Here is a 6,000-nt window from a genome sequence, read left to right as displayed (position 1 = left end):
TAAGCAGATAGTTAAGTTCTTAAGACCACAGTTCATAGAATCATAGCATGGTCAAGTTGGAAGGGACACCAAGGGTCATCTAGCAATGCAGGAATCTCAGCTAGATCCTACATGACCGGTGGCCATCCAAGCTCTGCTTAAAATCCTCAAGTGAAGGAGGCTAAAGTTCTCAACGGCTACTACCCATGTTCCACCTCCACTCTTGGATGCAGTATGCTCTGAATATCAGCCACTGGGAACCACCAGTGGGGAGAGGGCTGTTGCACTCAGGTTCTGTTTGTGGACTTCTCGTAAGTGGGTCACTGCATGTCAGGCTGCTGCCAGAGACGCATGGATGGTTGCCCAGGAATGTACAAAGACATGGAAATGTTTATTACCGCCCTCTTTTTACTCGGTCTTTACGATAGAGGCTATACAACCCAGCCTCTTGGATAATGGCATTGTCCCGAGTGAATCTCCCACTTCCTCATTTGTCATTCTCATCATCTCTTCTACAGGTGCTGCTATCTGCCCTCTGTCTTTGAGCTCTTTGCTCTCCTACTTTCAAGGCTCGCTGGGTTCTGGAAGGGGGGTCTGGAATGCTTTCTAAAGACACTGGAACCATCAGCTGTCACCCCCTTGGTGCTTCCTCCTCCTCTCCCATTATTTCCCAACTTTCGCCCTCATCTGCCTCTGAGCTGTGACCTCCCTCAAACCCCTGTTGTAAATCCAGGGGCATAGTGAGGTGCCGCGACACCCAGGGCGGCAAATTGCCATGCACCCGGGTGGGCGCGGTGTCGCTACATAACGACGCATGCATCGTTACGTGGCGGGGTATCGCCTCTCCCCCCCCTCCGCACCTCCAAAGTCGCGCGCCTTGCTCCAGCTACAAACTCCAGGTAAAAAGCCTGTAGCTGGAGCAAGGTGCGCAGCTTTGGGGGCACAGGGGGGCGGTGATACCCCGCTACGTAACATGCATGCGCTGAGCGGGCTTTTTTCCTGGAGTTTATAGCTGGAGTGAGGCGCGCGGCTTTGGAGGCACGAATCGCGGGGTGGGGGCGCGGCCCCGAGTGACACCCCCTCCAGGGCAGTTCCCGGGGCGCTTGCTCCGCCCCTGTCTAAATCCAAACTGTTTTCCTATTCCTGGAAGGGTCAAGCTGGGGAGGCCGTCTCCACCATTCCTCCTCTACCTGGTTCCTGATACTGTGAGACGTTGGACTAGATGGGCCTTCTAGGGTCTTCTTGTGGGATCTTCATATGTTGATGGGACTTATCTTCCAGCAAGATCCAAAGGACCACAGACTCCCCATCCCCACCTCAGAAGCAGTCCCCTGAGTCTGTACACAAGTGCAGAGTTAGTTGCCTCAAGTTTGCTCTGCACCCGAGTCCTCTCCCTCCCAGCTCTGCTCAGGGATACTTACTAGACACTGCCTGAGAGCTGTCAAAATGGTGGTGGACAAAGGTGGGTCTGGTGGGTGACTTCTCGGCATCTCCAGAGAGCATATGCTCCTGGCCAAATGACCCACTTGTCCAAGGCTGGGCCGGATCAACATATATGTTGTGCTTGCCACCCGAAGTTTAAGGATCCAGCTGATTACCATACTGAATCTCCTTGGCCTTTGCTATGCTAGCACTGGCTGACTGTAATGACTTCAATTTGCATTCCAAGGAGGGACTGCAAAGGCTTTTTAGCCGACATTCCACTTTCATTTAGCTTTAACGATTAGACACTTAGAATAATAGGTAACTGGAAGCAAGCAACTTGTGCTTTATTTAGCATGGCCATTCAAAAAAAAAAATCCAAAAAGACTTTTTTTCTTTTCTTTTGTTAATCCTTTTCCCCCAACAGCCTCAATTTTAAGCAGGGAAATGCAGGAAAGTATGTGCAAGGCTTTAAGACCGAATGAAACCTTGGTGCTTCATAAATTCTTAACAGGAGGTCCACTTCACCTGCCAGAGCTACCCTGCCTCAGAATTGGATCCCTCTGGTTCTGTGTTCCCAGATTTTCTTCCCCAAGTTCCCTTACACATCCATAAATATTTCCCTTTCTGAAACAAAACTTCCTTGCAGGCTTGTAATAAATCCACCTAAAGATGTTTTATGGACCAAAATGTAAAGCAGACAACAGATCTGGAGCCCAGCAGACCCTACTGTTTCCCTGAATGACTGGTGGAAGAGGCTGTTCTTCAAACAAAGAAGTTCTGCAGGGAAGGGACTATGCTTACAGGAAAGAGAACATCTTTGAGAGTTATAGAAGGCATTGTGACTTCTCTGTCCAAAGGTTGCGCAGGGTGTGCCACTGTGTGCACACCCTATAGGTGTATGCACCTTAGAAGCTGAGATACAAGTCTCTCACCGAGAAATCCGGGATCAGCAGCCGTGCGACACCGGATGTTGCGTAGACGCAACTTCCGGTGTCGCTTTGCCCATCTATGGGCACCGAATGGAAGTCACGTCTACACATTTCCGGAAGTGCATAGATGCAACTTCTAGTGTTGGCACCGGCCATTTTCGGTGCCTATAGATGGGCAAAGTGACACCGGAAGTTGCGTCTACGCACTTCCGGACATACGTAGACGCGGTTTCCGGTGCCGGCACCAGCGCCGGCCATTTTCTGGTGCCCATAGATGGGCAAAGCGGCACCAGAAAAATGGCCGCCGACAGGAACCAAAATAAGGGAAATTAACGGGAAAGGAGCTGGAACGGGAGACCTCCGGGAAATGGTAAGGAAAAACGGGGGTTTCCCGGGAAATACGGGGTACTTGGAAGCTATGCAATCTAGTGCACAGTTATACTATGGAACTCACTCCCACAAGATGCAGCGGTGGCCACCAATTTGCATGGCTTTCAAAGAGAGTTAGACAAATTCATGGAGAATAAAGCTATCAATGGTTACTAGCTATGGTGGCCATGCTCTGCCTCTGTGATCGGAGCCAGTGATGCTTCTGAACACTGCATGTGGATAGCCACCTGTTATGGATGCTTTAGTTGAGATTCTTGACCCTCATGGGCCCTTCCAATCCTACAATTCTGTGATTCTATTATTCTTGCAGGTTTCCCCACAGACATCTGTTTGGCCACTGTGAGAACAAGATGCTGGACTAGATGGGCCATTGGCCTGATCCAGCAGAGTTCTTCTTACAGTCTTAGAATCGCGAAGTCCTGCATTGGTTTATACATACATGCATCCGTCATCACCATTTCAAACCCCATGAGCATATATGGGAAATTAAGGTTTTTTGTTCTGCCGTTCATCAGTGTACACTTCTTTACATTGAATTGCACCAACTTTTTCCATTTATATCACAGCTTCCTTCCACTGTGAGTCCCGTGGCAGCCAGCATGTGGTTCTCAGATGGTCACCCATCCAGTCACTAGTCAAATCCAGGTCTGCATAGTTGCACCAAGGTCATGGCTTTGTGAACCTTCAGGGACACCTGGTTGGCCACTGTGAGAACGGAATGCTGGTCTTGCTGGTCTTTTGGTCTCATCCAGCAAAGCTCTTCATATGATCATCCCAGCAAAACTTTTCCAGAAGTAAATCTCACTACAATGAGTCTTAAGCTCCTGATAAGCAGGTTCAGAACTGCAGCCATTAACTGGATAACAGTGCCCTGATGCTTGAAGCACAAGCAAAGTTTGGTTTCTCGTGACTGTCCTTTTGGCACGCATGGTAGTTGATAGTTTCCTATTGGGGGAAAGTGGCCCAGTATTACGTCTAGCATTGAATGGGCCTCATCAAAAGCAGGTATAGTTTATATTGCAGGTGGGTGGCTGCTGACATGCAATGATCCACCCTATCAGGGATGCTGTGGAAGGTCAGTATCCTGCTTCACTGCTGTTGTTAACTTTGATGTTAGAAAGATGTTGTTCTCTCTCTCTCTCTCTCTCTCTCTCTCTCTCTCTCTCTCTCTCTCTCTCTCTCTCTCTCCCTCTCTTTAAGAGAAAGTGGGGAAATATACTATTTTTCTATCTGGTTCTGTGCATAGCTGTCAAGTTTTCCCTTTTCTCATGAGGAAGCCTACTCAGCATAAGGGAATTTCCCTTTTAAAAAGGGAGAACTTGACAGCTATGGTTCTGTATCAACCTAATCATCAGTAATAACCTTCTCCAGCTTGTGGAGGGGATGTCATAAATTTGATGTACCCAACTTTGATGTTTTTTTAAAAAAATCTCAACAATAGAGTAAAACAGAAACATGTTTTTAAGTCAGTGATAAAAAGCTGGAGGAAAAATCTGCATTCATTCATTCAAACTTCTCACTGATCTTTTTAAAGCTTTACATTTGTACATACAAATTAATATGTGCCTATTTTGTCTCTCCTCCCCCCCACTCATGAACTGTCTCACACACTGAAGCTTCCAGCATATTCCAACAGCTTCCTCTCTTCCTTAAACTATAAACTACGGTATATATTTTTCCAAGAAACATTTGGGATCCAGTCAAGCCCCTCTATGCCACACATGCTCTCCATCACCTGGCAGTCTGTGGACCCCTGCTAGGTGTAGTGCCCACCAACTAATCCTGCCAGCCTCTGGTGGTCATTTGCCTGACTTCTATACCACTTACATTTGTATTTAAGTTCCGGAATATGTAACAGTCTCCATAAACACACAGGAAGTGCACTGAATATGAGTCTTTGTGGGAATATCCCAGAGTTCTTAGCTCTAGTACCAATGAACTGAATTCTCCACGGCTGAAACAGATCTCTATGAAAGGGAAGAACAGGACTCCCTCCCAGTGGTGTAACTAGGATAGAACAATATACACACTTCACATCGGTGCAAAATACTTTTAACACAATGCACATGCCACATTCTTTTCCATTCGGAACAATTAGATGTTTTCGCAAAGCAACAGATGAAATGCTAGATACTGGCTCTTCCCGGCCTGCCATCCTTACTAAGGTACTGAGCAAAATTAAGCCTAGTTCTGACATAGGCAGTTGATGCAGTCTGCCTGGACTATACCACTTCAGACAGCCGGTAGGGGCATACATTCATGGATTCGCTTCTATACAGAAAATGATCACTGACATCTCCAGGTAGGAAATGGGAATGTCCCCTGCCTGAAACGGCTGGACTGTCACTGCCAGAATGCAGACAATATTGAGCTAGATGGACAAGGAAGCTTCTTCTGTTCCTAGCCATCCTAACTGAGGATGCTGTTTTTCAACTGCTTCTTTTTTATTGTAATTTCTTCCTCTGTTTTATTTGTCATCAGTTTTTGTGATTCTTGCCTTTTCGTTGATCTAAGCTGCTCTTGCGGGCTCTATGAGCAGCAGAGGGGAGGGGCAGAGGAAGATGCTTTTCAATAGTTCAGTAATGCCTACCCAGGCTGGCAGCAGCTGTCTAGGACAGGCACCCCCAAACTTGGCCCTCCAGATGTTTTGGGACTACAATTCCCACCATCCCTGACCACTGGTCCTGTTAGCTAGGGATGATGGGAGTTGTGGTCCCCAAACATCTGGAGGGCCAAGTTTGGGGATGCCTGGTCTAGGATTTCAGACAGGATCTTTCCCAGCCCTATATAGGGCTGCCAAGGAGTAAACCAGGGACCAACTGCATGCAAATTATTAGATACTCCACCAGTGACCTCCAGCCATTCCTCCTAGATAGGAGGAGGAGGAGGAGTACAGTATACCGGTAGTACTCTGACTAGCACTAGCTTTCCAAGGATTCAGAAGCAGGTAAGTTGAGATCCCTCTTTTAAGTAACGGGGTGAGGGGAGGTTCAACCTGGGACCTCATGCATGATGCCACTAAGCCAGAACCCCTTCCCAACCAACTACTTCTTTTTCAATTGCACACATGCTAATTCTAACTGCATGCATGTGCCTTTGGGCCTTTGAAGCAGCCAGCTCCTTCCTTTTCCAAGAGCTTCCAGCCTTTGGTGCCCGCAGTGTCTTCGATTAGCCTGAAGATGGCACTCAAGAATGTCCATGAGTGAGAGGCAAGGACGCTCACATTTTTGTGTTCCCCCCCACACCAGCATCGAGCCTTCCGGGTACCCATAAACCA

The sequence above is a fragment of the Zootoca vivipara genome, chromosome 7 (assembly GCF_963506605.1).
Source record: "Zootoca vivipara chromosome 7, rZooViv1.1, whole genome shotgun sequence".
Lineage (NCBI taxonomy): Eukaryota > Metazoa > Chordata > Lepidosauria > Squamata > Lacertidae > Zootoca > Zootoca vivipara.
Note: the sequence above shows the minus strand (reverse complement) of the source record.